The following is a 14,125-nucleotide window of genomic DNA, read 5'->3' on the forward strand; positions in this document are numbered from 1 at the left end:
GTCGTCGGCATATTTCAGCACGCGGTTGCTGCTGTCTGTCTGTCTGTCTGTCTGTCTGTCTGTGAGTCACTCGAGGCGCCTGAGGATAATCCTCAGAAGCGCGAGGCTTGCTTTAGGGAGGCTGGAGAGTTCACTGAAGAAGGCACCAAGCTGTCGGTAGTACCGCTCTGACGTCAGCGCAGGGCACCGCAGCCAGAGGTGTTCGGCGGATTCTTCCTCTTCACCGCATAGTCGACATCGGGCGTCGTCACACTTCCCCATTAGATGTAGCCACCTTCTGAGCGTAGGGTGATGTCCGGATCGAAAACGGATCAGATCGGTGAGGTCTTTTTTTCGACAGAGAGGCCTCCTCCAGTGGGTTGGTCTGATGTGCTCCATGACAAGCCGCTCAAAGCACTTCATGATGATGGGTGACCGTGCCACGGGGCGGTAGTCATTGAAGCAGGATGGAGCAGGTTTCTTTGGCACAGGTACGATGGTGGCAGCCTTTAAACATGATGGGACGATGGCCTGTTGCAGGGAAATGTTAAAGATGTCCGTGAAGACACCCATCAGCTCTCCAGCGCAGTCCTTCAGTGCTCGACCAGGGATGTTGTCTGGGCCCGCCGCCTTACGGGTGTTGATAGCGGCAAGTGTCCTCCTCACGCTATCGGCAGAGAGGCACAGGGGCTGCTCGTGTGGAGGGGGAGGCGTCTTCAGCGGGCAAGTGCTGTTCTGAGCGTCGAAGCGAGCAAAGAAGCGGTTCCAATCGTTGAGCAGACAGATGTTGCCCTCACAGCTCTGTGGCGCGGGCTTGTAGTCCGTGATGGTCTGAATGCTCCGTGCGTCCCTGCTGTCTTTGAAGTGTGCGGTAATCTTGCAAGAGAACGCCCTCTTCGCTTCCTTGATGCTCTGGGACAGGTCGGGCCTCGCTGTTCTCAAGCCAGCCTCATCCCCAGCTCTCAAAGCTTTGTCCCTGGCCCTCAGCAGCCTGAGGACAGCCCCTGTCAGCCATGGCTTCCAGTTAGCCCGAGCGACAATGCATTTTGTGTGGGTCACATCATCAATGCACTTCGAGATGTAAGAGGAAACAGAGTCAGTATACTCCTCTATGTCCGTCTGATTGTTGCAAGTGGCTGCCTGCTTAAACATTCCCTAGACTGTTGCGTCAAAGCAGTCCCGAAGCACATCAGAGGCACCCTCAGGTCACACTCTTACCCGCTTGCGAACCGGCCTGGATGCTTTCACTCTTTGTCTGTATGCAGGCATAAGCATAACAGTGATATGGTCAGAAAGCCCAATATGGGGGAGGGGGCTGGCTTTGAAAGCTCCTTTATGTGTAGTGTAGACCAGGTCCAGGAAGCTGTCACCACGTGTTGGAAAATTAACATGCTGGTGAAGCCTCAGAAAAACAGACTTTAGGTTAGCATGATTAAAATCCCCAGCGAAGATGGTGAAACCATCAGGGTGCGCCGTCTGTTGTTCACTGACAGGCTGGTACAGTTCACTAAGAGCCGTGATCCTGTTGCTTTCAATGTTGGAAGGCAGGGATGTATACCGCGACTAGAAGAATCGCAGTAAATTCCCTTGGCAGGTAAGAAGAACGGCACTTAATGATCACAAACTCCGCCAGTGGCGAGCAGTGCCTGCATACAACTACAGAGTCCCGGCACCATTCGTCACGGATGTAGACACAGATTCCTCCTCTTCGCAATTTTCGCCCCTTTACAATGGCCCGGTCCGCTTGATAGCACGCTAGCTGTTCCAGATGCACAGCAGTCTGGAATGTTGACAGTCAACCAAGTCTCAGTGAACACGAGCACACAGCAGTTACTCACTGTCCGGTTCGTAGATCTCAGCAGTAAAATGTAATCCATTTTGTTGTCTAGCGATCGAACATTCGCCAGAAGAATGGAAGGCACGGCCGGGCAAGTTGGGTTGGCCGCTAGCCTGGCCCGGACGCCTCCGCGCTTGCCCCTCTTCTGCCCCCTCGCACACCGCTTCCGACGCTTTCTATCCGGGGGGAAGAGTAGCAGGCGAGTCCGGCGGAGTAGTCCGAGTTCCTGTGTCTGTTTCAAAGCTCAGAACGCTGCAAAACTCGATTTTGCCGATGTCGAGTAGAACCTGCCTGCTGTACCTGTAGCACGACGTAGTAAAACGAGACGAACACGTAAAACTGTCGGACAAACGCTCATTAAACGAACAAAACATCGTTCGGGTGGGACAGGGAGAGGTCGCTGCGTGTGCACGCGCCGCCATCTTAGATCACTATGTTCAAGCATAAGGGTGTCCATGTGTGCACTTGGCACCAGGACACCCTAGGCCGCAGTTTGATGATCGACTTTGTAGTCGTGTCATCAGATTTGCGGCCGAGTGTTTAGGACACTCGGGTGAAGAGAGGGGCAGAGCTTTCAACTGATCACCACCTGGTGGTGGGTTGGCTCTGATGGTGGGGGAAGATGCCGGTCCGACCTGGCAGGCCCAAACGGACTGTGAGGGTCTGCTGGGAATGTCTGGCAGAATCCCCTGTCAGGAAGAGCTTCAACTCCCACCTCCCGCAGAGCTTTTCCCACGTCTCGGAGAAGGCGGGGGACATGGAGTCAGAGTGGACCATGTTCCGTGCCTCCATTGTTGAGGCAGCCGACCGGAGCTGTGGCCGTAAGGTCGTTGGTGCCTGTCGTGGCGGCAATCCCCGAACCCGGTGGCGGACACCGGCGGTAAGGAATGCCGTCAAGCTGAAGGAGTCCTATCAGGCCATTTTGGGAGCTGACAGATACTGAATGGGCAAGCGGAACGCGGCTTCGGCGGTTGCTGAGGCAAAAACCCGGGCATGGGAGGAGTTTGGCGAGGCCATGGAGAATGACTTGCGGACGGTTTCGAGGAAATTCTGGTCCACCATCCAGCGTCTCAGGAGGGGGAAGCAGTGCACCGTCAACACTGTTTATAGTGGAGATGGCGTGCTGCTGACCTCGACTCGGGACGTCGTGAGTCGGTGGGTGGAATACTTCGAAGACCTCCTCAATTCCACCTACACGCCTTCCATTGTGGAAGCATGGCCTGGAGACTCTGAGGCGGACTCTCCAATCTCTGGGGTTAAAGTCACTGAGGTAGTTAAAAAAACTCCTCGGTGGCAAGGCCCCAGGGGTGGATGAGATCTGCCAGGAGTTCTTAAAGGCTCTGGATGTTGTGGGGCTGTCATGGCCGACACGCCTCTACAACATTGCGTGGACATCGGGGATGGTCGATCATTGAACTGCGACTTGGCACCAGGACACCCTTATGTCCTTATGTTTGAACATGGTGTTCATTATTGACAATCCGTGTCGAGCACAGAAGTCCAATAATAGAACACCGCTCGGGTTCAGATGGGGGGGGGGGGCGTTCCTCCCAATCACGCCCTTCCAGTTCTCACTGTCATTGCCCACGTGAGCATTGAAGTCACCCAGTAGAACGATAGAGTCCCCAGAAGGAGCGCTCTCCAGCACTTCTTCCAAGGAATCCAAGAAGGGTGGGTGCTCTGAGCTGCCGTTTGGTGCATGGACACAAACAACAGTCAGGACCCGTCCACACCACCCGAAGGCGGAGGGAGGCTACCCTCTCGTTCACCAGGGTGAACCCCAATTTGCAGGTGCCCAGCCCGGGGACAATAAGTAGGTCCACACCTGCTCGATGCCTCTCACCGTGGGCAACTCCAGAGTGGAAGAGAGTCCAGCCCCTCTCGAAAGGGCTTGTACCGGAACCCAAACTGTGTGTGAAGGCAAGTCAGACTATGTCTAGTCGGAACTTTTCTGCCTCGCACACCAGCTCGGGCTCCTTTCCAGCCAGAGAGGTGACATTCTATGTCCTAAGAGCCAGCTTCTGCAGCCGGGGATCGGACCGCCAAGGTCCCTGCCTTTGGCAGCCGCCCAGCTTACACTGCACCTGACCCCTTTGGCCCCTCCCACAGGTGGTGAGCCCATGGGAAGGGGGACCCACGTTTCCTTTTCGGGCCGTGCCCGCCCGGGCCCCATGGGCGAAGGCCCGGCCACCAGATATTCAGATAGCATGGATATTCAAAAAAAAGTTTTTTGAAATCAAATGCATTCATTAAAAGCATTAAAAAATATTTCACCAAAAAACTACTATCACTGATTCTCGTTAATGAAGACACTGTTATTATGAATAACAGTTTCCATCACTTCAGTGCCTGCAGGTCAGATTTATGAAAGATGTTCATCTTATGAGGCGAAATCACATCAAACGGCAAACGTTCTGACCAAATACATCATGTTGAAGATTCTGTGAAAGAATATGTCTTAATAAAGTCATAAAGAATTCAAAACAGCAACACGGTGACGGATATCTGAAAATCAGAGCAGAGCTTTAACTCACAAACACCTGGTGACAGACGTGAGACAGCAGGAAACACTTCCTTAAGTTGGCCTTAAGAACTTTAAAAGTTAAGATTAGTCGAAAACAGGTGGTGCAACAAAAACCTGCCTCTGTACTTGACATCTCGCTTTGACGCTCAGAATAGCACTTGCACGCTGAAGACCCCTCCCCCTCCACACTAGCAGCCCCTGTGCCTCTCTGCCAATAGCGTGAGGAGGACACTTGCTGCTATCAACACCCGTAAGGCGGCAGGCCCAGAGAACATCCCAGGTTGAGCGCTGAGGAGCTTAAGGGTGTCTTCACAGACATCTTTAACACTTCCCTGCAGCAGGCCATCGTCCCATCATGTTTCAAGGCTGCCACCATCATACCTGTGCCGAAGAAAACTGCTCCATCTGTCAGGCAGGGAACAAGGCGGAGGACTCGGATGCAGAGTCGTTTCTTTCTCTGATTTATTCCAGCACACACACTGATCAAAAGTACAACTCAAAACGCCTCTTGCGAGGGAAACGTGGCAAAAAGTTCAAACAAAAAGCGTCGCACTGGGGCGAGAAAAAAAGGCTATGGGGATCAAGGCACTAATAAAAAGCGTCGCTCTGTGGCGAGACAAAAAGGCTATGGGGATCAAGGTAATAACAAAAAGCGTCGCTCTGTGGCGAGACTAAAAGGAGGAATCTTACTGAGAGCTCGGACGTCAAGGAATCGCTGGTGGTCGGGACGAGGCAAGACACACTGGCACAAGACAAGGGGAAGACGCGGACTAAATACACACAAAAGGGCTGGGAGGCAGGTGCTGGCAATTAGCGCCAATCACGCCGGTGCCACAATCGGGATCGGGGAAGACAAGACAACCAAACACCGAGGAAGGAAACACGAACTGAAACGGAAGGGATGACAAAATAAAACAGGAAGTAAAGTTACGACACCGACGAGACAGAAAACCGGAAAAAATAAACGCGACCGCATGACACCATCCTGCTTCAATGACTACCGCCCCGTGGCACTGACACCCATCATCATGAAGTGCTTTGAGCGGCTTGTCATGACACACATCAGATCCATTCTCCCCCCCCCCCCCCCCCACCCTTGAACCCTCTCATTTGCATACCGAGCCAAACAGTCCTCTGACGATGCAATCTGCTCTGCCCTCCACTCATCCCTCACCTACCTGGAAAAAAGAGACTCGTATGTGAGATTGCTGTTTGTGGACTTCAGTTCTGCATTCAACACCATTGTACCACAGCGACTCACCTGCAAACTCGACGAGCTGGGACTCAGTACCTACCTCTGCAACTGGGTACTGGAGTTCCTCTGTCAGAGGCCTCAAGTAGTACGTGTTGGCGACAATATCTCAAGCAGCATCACGCTGAGCACGGGGGCCCCCCAAGGCTGCATGCTCAGTCCGCTGCTCTTCACCCTGCTGACGCATGACTGCACTGCAAACTACAGCAACAACCGCATAGTGAAATTTGCTGACGGCACGACTCTGGTGGGTCTCATCACCGAGGGCGACGAGTCTCAATACAGGTCCGAGGTCGATCTTCTGACCACATGGTGCAGGGACTACAACCTCCTGCTGCACATCAGCAAGACCAAGGAGATTGTTGTTGACTTCCGAAAGGGTCTCACCCAACACCTGTCACTGACCATCGACAGTGCTGTGGTGGAGAGGGTGAGCAGCACCAGATTCCTGGGGGTGCACATTAGTGAAGACCTCTCCTGGACCACCAACACTGTATCACTGGCGAAGAAAGCTCAGCGCCGTCTGTACTTCCTGCGGAAACTCAGGCAAGTAAGTGCTCCAACAGCCATCATGACCACATTCTACCGTGGCACCATTGAGAGCGTCCTCTCCAGTTGTATCGCTGTGTGGGGTGGAAGCTGCACTGAATACAACATGAAGACCCTGCAGCGCATCGTGAAAACAGCTGGTAGGATTATTGGTGCTTCACTCCCCTCCCTGAAGGACATTTACACCTCCCATCTCACCCGCACGGCGACCACGACTGTGAGTAATGTGAGTCACCCCGCTCACACTTTGTTTGTTCTACTGCCCTCTGGGAAGAGGTACAGAAGCCTGCGCTCCCGCACCACCAGACTCACCAACAGCTTCATACTCCAGGCTGTTAGGATCCTGAACTCTCTCCCCCCTCCACCCTCGGCTGCATAACGTCCTGGCCTTTTGGGCCACGTTGGCTGCCTTGCACTACTTGTCCTGTACTTTTTCGCTATATACTGACTGTCTGCTGTATGCACAATTGCTCCATTTCAACCATGTTGCTCTTATTTATTTATTTATTTATTATTTATTCATTGCTCTTATTTATTCATTGTATGTCCATTCTTGTTTTCCCTTTTTGTATTTTTTACTTGAATGTTTTATTTGTCCGTGGACCAATATAATATAATATATGCACTATATATATATATATATATATATATATATATATATGCACAATATATATATATATATATATATATATGGGGCGGCTCGGTGGCGCACTGGGTAGCACGTCCGCCTCACAGTTAGGAGGGTGCGGGTTCGATTCCACCTCCGGCCCTCCCTGTGTGGAGTTTGCATGTTCTCCCCGGGCCCGCGTGGGTTTTCTCCGGGCACTCCGGTTTCCTCCCACATTCCAAAAACATGCTTGGTAGGCCGATTGATCACTCCAAATTGTCCCTAGGTGTGAGTGTGAGTGCGATTGGTTGTCTGTCTCTGTGTGCCCTGCGATTGGCTGGCAACCAGTTCAGGGTGTCCCCCGCCTACTGCCCGATGACGGCTGGGATAGGCTCCAGCACGCCCGCGACCCCCGTGGGGACTAAGCGGTTCAGAAAATGGATGGATGGATATATATATGCACAGCCCACACTCGAAATTCGGCACTGATAGGAATAGAGCGTGGAGTGCGCCGGGTCTGTACTACTGAGTACGTACATGCATTTGTGAGTCTGCAGACATGGCTTGCGGGAGTAAATGCGTGGGTGGGCGCTTCCCCATCTACTGGGGAAATGCAGCCATTGCAGGGAAAATGACCAAAAAAATGATTAATAAGACAATTTATTCAGGTTTGGCGGGCCGGATTAAATGGCCCCGTGGGCCGGATGTGGCCCGCGCGCCGTAAATTCCCCATGTCTGTGTTACGATCAGGGGATGTAGTCAACTGTGTCGTTAACATTTGTCTACTGTGTGCATGTGACAACCTGTGAGACTTTTCTGTGATTTCGGGCTATATAAATAAATTTGATTTGTCTTCAACTTGTATGATTTAGCTCAGCTGGACTTGCCAGCAGTGGCTGTGACTCCATGTCGAAAAAATCTGTGTGTGGACCTTCTGCCTCAAACGCAGCATCTGTGGGAATTCTACAACTCACTCAACTACGAACTCAGGATCGAGAACAGTGACGCAGGCAGAACTCCGGTAATGTTGAGAACTAACGTACACAAGTGTTAAGGAATCTGCTTTTTACTTGTAACTTTCGCTTTCATGTGTTTGTAGGCTAGTTGCTTGGTGTGGGTCCACTTCCTAATTGCCATACACTCTTATGACTTCACTTGCACTCTATAGATATTTAGAAATTACATAGCCACTTCCGCCACACTCCAATTGAACTGTTAGGGCAGGTACTCTTGTCTTGCTCCCTTTCCCGCCTGTCCAATTCCAATTCCAAAACTTGAATTTGTTTTTCTTTGCAGAGCAGTTCCTGAATGAACAACTTCATTTTAGGAGCAACTTTCTAACTTTGTTTTTTGAACAATAAAAATGTGACAATATAAGAAATTAACAATTACCGTATTTGCCGGTGTATTGGTCGACCTTTTTCGATCCAAAATCGACCGAAAAAAATCGACCTCGACTTATACACCGAGTCATAAAATTTAACTTCGTATTCATCGCTTCAAATGTGATGGTAACCAAGGCCGTTTCTCATGCATCTCATTGTGCGTTGCACTTAGAAAATTTGAACCGGGCGGCGTGCGCGAGTGCGCGGCCCGCTGGAAGTCGAATGAGGCTCCGCGATCTCCTCCGCGGTGCTTATAAACAGCCGATCCGCTCGGCGGGGGCTATTTTCGGCCACTTGGCGCGTGCGCACGGCCTCCCGGATGTGCCGGGCGGGTGCGCGAGCTCGCCGGCCGCTGGAAGTCGAATGAGGCTCCGCGATCTCCTCCGCGGTGCTTATAAACAGCCGATCCGCTCGGCGGGGGCTATTTTCGGCCACTTGGCGCGTGCGCACGGCCTCCCGGATGTGCCGGGCGGGTGCGCGAGCTCGCCGGCCGCTGGAAGTCGAATGAGGCTCCGCGATCTCCTCCGCGGTGCTTATAAACAGCCGATCCGCTCGGCGGGGGCTATTTTCGGCCACTTGGCGCGTGCGCACGGCCTCCCGGATGTGCCGGGCGGGTGCGCGAGCTCGCCGGCCGCTGGAAGTCGAATGAGGCTCCGCGATCTCCTCCGCGGTGCTTATAAACAGCCGATCCGCTCGGCGGGGGCTATTTTCGGCCACTTGGCGCGTGCGCACGGCCTCCTGGATGTGCCGGGCGGGTGCGCGAGCTCGCCGGCCGCTGGAAGTCGAATGAGGCTCCGCGATCTCCTCCACGGTGCTTATAAACGGCCGATGCGCTCGGCGGGGGCTATTTTCGGCCAATTGGCGCGTGCGCACGGCCTCCCGGATGTGCCGGGCGGGTGCGCGAGCTCGCCGGCCGCTGGAAGTCGAATGAGGCTCCGCGATCTCCTCCGCGGTGCTTATAAACAGCCGATCCGCTCGGCGGGGGCTATTTTCGGCCACTTGGCGCGTGCGCACGGCCTCCCGGATGTGCCGGGCGGGTGCGCGAGCTCGCCGGCCGCTGGAAGTCGAATGAGGCTCCGCGATCTCCTCCGCGGTGCTTATAAACAGCCGATCCGCTCGGCGGGGGCTATTTTCGGCCACTTGGCGCGTGCGCACGGCCTCCCGGATGTGCCGGGCGGGTGCGCGAGCTCGCCGGCCGCTGGAAGTCGAATGAGGCTCCGCGATCTCCTCCGCGGTGCTTATAAACAGCCGATCCGCTCGGCGGGGGCTATTTTCGGCCACTTGGCGCGTGCGCACGGCCTCCTGGATGTGCCGGGCGGGTGCGCGAGCTCGCCGGCCGCTGGAAGTCGAATGAGGCTCCGCGATCTCCTCCGCGGTGCTTATAAACGGCCGATGCGCTCGGCGGGGGCTATTTTCGGCCAATTGGCGCGTGCGCACGGCCTCCCGGATGTGCCGGGCGGGTGCGCGAGCTCGCCGGCCGCTGGAAGTCGAATGAGGCTCCGCGATCTCCTCCGCGGTGCTTATAAACAGCCGATCCGCTTGGGGGGGGGGGCTATTTTCGGCCACTTGGCGCGTGCGCACGGCCTCCCGGATGTGCCGGGCGGGTGCGCGAGCTCGCCGGCCGCTGGAAGTCGAATGAGGCTCCGCGATCTCCTCCACGGTGCTTATAAAGTGCCGATCCGCTCGGCTTGGAGCTATTTCCGGCCTCCCGTTGGTGCCGGGCGGCGTGCGCGAGCTCGCCGGCCGCTGGAAGTCGAATGAGGCGCCGCGATCTCCTCCGCGGTGCTTATAAACAGCCGCATGCGCACGGCCTCCCGGAATTTGAACACATTTCGTCAATAAATTTCGCATATTGAATTTTGAAGTTTAATATAATGCAACAATTGAGCTCGACTTATACAAAGGATATATCATAAAATCGTAAATTTCCGTCGAATTTTAGGGGGTCGACTTGTACACCGAGTCGACCTATACACCGGCAAATACGGTATTTGTTACGCTTAGAATAAACAGTTTCTATTCCTTAAATTTTCTTCTCTAGAAGCAAAGCTAAATTAATTTTTAAAAAGTCTGCTGTGATTTAATTTTACAAAATAAAATGTATTCCTTTATTCACTCTTTGCAGACATAGAGAACAAAAAACTGCATCCAGATAACTTTTGTAGAGTTAAGACTGGCACTGAGAACAAAAGTGTTTTCAATCAGCTGACTTCTTTTTCTGCTGTCCCTCATTTTCTTCACTATTCCTTTGTTACACAGCCTTTGTGCAGTCAGTGACGAACTGAAAATTTGTATTTGACAATTAGTAATTTTGCTGCCTCTTTGAAATGAGCATGAAAACAGTTCCCAAAACACTTCACTACTACCACAGTACTACCACATTGGATGTTTGATTCTCTGTTTTACTATTCAGTGCATGATAATGAGGTCCAAAATAATGAGTTTGATGCGAATACATGCAAAAATGTTTGTGTGTGTATGTACACACACACGCACACGACTCTACTTACAAACATGTTTTGACAAATATCTATAAATAGAAATTAGGCTGGAGAGGTCAAAGGTGCAAAATAGTGCAAAATAGTGCAAAATAGTGCTCATCCAGTGTAGCCTAAATGAACAAATAAATAAAAAAAAATCAAGTAATCCAAGACTGCTAACCATGTTTAGTGCAGTGGCTAGGTGCCCATGCCTAACAGTTTCACATTCATGTGGGTAAAAGCTTTTATTTTCCTTCCACGAATCATGTACTGTACTGTATTTATGTGGTCTATGCTGGTGGGGACAGTTTTTTCAGGAACCTGAATCTCTGAAGGGAACTGTTCTGAAGAACCTTGCTCCCGGGAACTACTGCATCTCAGTTCGATTTTCTGACAGCTTTATCCCGAGACAGTCCAACTACAGCCAACGTCATTGTGTCGTTACCCCAGGGATTTCTACTTCAGGTAAATGGCTCTCCTTTTGATTTGACATTCTCTCTTTCAATTTCCATTCTAAATTTCTAATTAGATGTATGTAAATTTAGTACAACTTAATGTTGTGTCAAATTACAACATTGGTTACCTCAAGGCACAATTTATAAGGAGTATGTAAGATAGTGATTAGACAGCATATTTATTGCACAGGTGTGCCTTAGGATGGCCAAAAAAAATCTATAAAAGACCACTCTGAAATATTCAGTTTCATCACACAGCACAATATCCCAGATGTTGCAGGGTGTGGAGAGTGGGTGCAAATGAGATGCTGACTGCAGGAATGTCCACCAGAGCAGATTCATGAATTGAGTCATCATTTCTACACCATAAACTGTCTCTAAGACGTTTCAGACAATCTGGCAGTACATCCAACTAGCCTCACAACTGCAGAACACTTGTAACCATACAAGCTTAGGATCTCCAACGTGCCCCTGACTCTCATGATTATAAGCGGTACAGATGATGGATGGATGTCAGATATCGTCTCAGAGAAGCTCATCTGCATGCTCATTGTTCTCCTCAGGCTCTTGACCTGGCTGCAGTTCGTCATTGTAACCGACTTGAGTGGTCAAATGCTCACATTCGATGGAGTCTGGCATTGTTTTCACTGGCAGACAGATGTGTTGCATCATGTGGGTGTGTGGTTCGCTGATGTCAACGTTGTGGCTCGAGTGGCCCACGGGGGAGGTGGAGTTATTTTATGGACAGGTGAATCAATAAAGTACCTACCGACCAACCCACCCTACCCTACCCGACCCAACGCGACCCTACCTAAAAAACAAAACAAAAATAACGTGGCTTTAAGTTGTGTGTGAAATAGTCCAGGTCAAGTCTTCGCTTTAAATTGAAATGTCTTGTGCATTGCTAGTGAAGGCGGAAAATATCCACTCTTTTTAAATGACCAATTAACTAAAAAAGCCTTATCCCTTTGTGGAGTTTCGATGTGGTCGTTGGGTGGATACAGGAATCAATACACGCACTCGTCCATCGCGTCAGCGACACAACAAAGTATTTATTCCTACCAAAATTGTCTAATAACAGCAACCAAACCAGTTTTCTAAGCGGAGCTGTGGGTCACATCTGTCCATCCCTAACCGCGAGGATAGTGATGCAGAGAGACAAAGAACGACTTTCCCTGACCCAGACTTTATACAAGACATTTTACGAAAAAGGGTGGACTTTGCAGTTTGTGTTTGTATGTGTGTTCTTTGTTATTGGCTGCCACGTGGGTAACTGTATTTGAAGTTGGTCAGCCCGATCCTTCTTCTTTTCCTTTCCACTTTTCCCCTCATGGGTTGCCACAGCAAACCGTCTGTTTCCATCTCACCATCTATCCTGTGAATCCTCTTCTATCACCCCAACTAACTCCATGTGCTCTTTCACTCCATCCATAAATCTCCTCTTTGGTCTCCCTCTTGACCTCCTGCCTGGTGGTTCCATCCTCAGCATACTTTTACCAATATATTAATTTTCCTTCCTTTGAACATGTCCAAACCATCCCACTCTGGCCTCTCTGGCCTTAACTCAGAAACACCTAACATGTGCTGTCCCTCTGATGTACTCGTTCCTGATCTTATCCAATCAGGTCACTCCCAAAGAGAACCTCAGCATCTTCATCTCTGCCACCTCCATCTCTGCCTTCTGTCTTTTCCCCAGTGCCACTGTCTCTAAACCATACATCATCGCTGGTCTCACCACTGTACACCTTTCCCTTCATTTTTGCTGATACTCTTTTATCACACGTCACCCCTGACACTTTTCTCCACCCATTCCACCCTGCCTGGATGTGCTTCTTCACCTCTTTTCCACACTCTCTGTTGCTCTGGACTGTTGACCCTATTCTGGATGTCTACTCCCTATAGCCTCACCATTCTACTGTATTTTTCGGTTTATAAGTCGCGGTATTTTTCATAGTTTGGGTGGGGGGGGGGCGACTTATACTGAGGAGCGATTTATATGTACATGTTTTCACAAATTTTCAAAATTCAAAAAAAAAAGTGAAACTGCGATAAACTAACCGCGATGTAGCAAGGGATTACTGTAATTTGAACTTCAAGTGACGTCAGCAGCACGGCGCGGCGGTTGTTTACATAAAGGACAAAGATTCGATCACATACTACCGGCATCATTAGCGGCTTTGTTTGTAAGTGACACGGAGGACGAAGAGTTTGAAGGATTTAATGATTTGGAGTGCCACAGAAGGTTTGAAAAACTATTATGGCTTTTACTCACGCCGGGTCCTACTCTACGGAGCTCTCTTTCACCTCCGTGGATGGAAGTCAGGGGCCGGCGCTCGGCCGGGTGGCTGCCCGGGGACGGTGGATGGGGCTCAGACATGGCTTTTACGCACGCCTGGTCCTACTCCATAGAGCTCTCTTTCACCTCCGTGGATGGAAGTCGGGGGCCGGCGCTCGGCCCCATGGCTGTCCGGGGACGGCGGATGGGGCTCGGACATGGCTTTTACGCACGCCCGGTCCTACTCTACGGAGCTCTCTTTCACCTCTGTGGATGGAAGTCGGGGCGCGGCGCTTGGCCGGGTGGCTGTCCAGGGACGGTGGATGGGGCTTGGACATGGTTTTTACGCACGCCAGGTCCTGTTCTATTGAGCTCTCTTCCACCTCCATGGCTGGAAGTGCGACCTCCGGGGATGGAAGTGTCACGTCTCATCCCCAACTGCTCCACTATCTGTCTGTTGTCTTGGTTTCTGTCTGTGTGCTCGCCCCTCCCCTCCTGTGTGCCCATGATCAGTGTGATTATTCCCACCTGCCTCTCGTTACCTGTCGTGTATATAAGTCCTGTCTGCCCCTCACTCCCGGTCGGATCATTGGTTGTGGTTGTTCGGTGTTGGATTTACGTTGTGTGTTCCTGTCATGAGGTCTTTTTGGTTCCTGTTGTCATCCGGTCTTGCTGTCGTCATGTCCCGATGTCGTCTGGTTACACGTCCCGGTCAGTCATTCATGTTATTGTGGTTACGTCGTGTCAGTTTGCCTTTTTTGAGTTCACCAATAAACCCTGGT

The 14,125-nt window shown here is 51.4% G+C and overlaps 1 long non-coding RNA gene across 1 annotated transcript in view; it reads left to right on the forward strand.

The window, feature by feature from the left end:
* The window catches only part of LOC137840575 (uncharacterized), a 79,953-nt gene that overhangs the window by 12,313 nt on the left and 53,515 nt on the right, over positions 1-14,125 (forward strand). The window contains exons 5-6 of the long non-coding RNA XR_011087319.1: positions 7,621-7,769; positions 10,922-11,078. This is a non-coding gene — a long non-coding RNA (uncharacterized lncRNA). The remainder of the gene's footprint in view (positions 1-7,620; positions 7,770-10,921; positions 11,079-14,125) is intronic.

The sequence above is a fragment of the Syngnathus scovelli genome, chromosome 8 (genome assembly GCF_024217435.2).
Source record: "Syngnathus scovelli strain Florida chromosome 8, RoL_Ssco_1.2, whole genome shotgun sequence".
NCBI classification, from domain to species: Eukaryota; Metazoa; Chordata; class Actinopteri; order Syngnathiformes; family Syngnathidae; genus Syngnathus; species Syngnathus scovelli.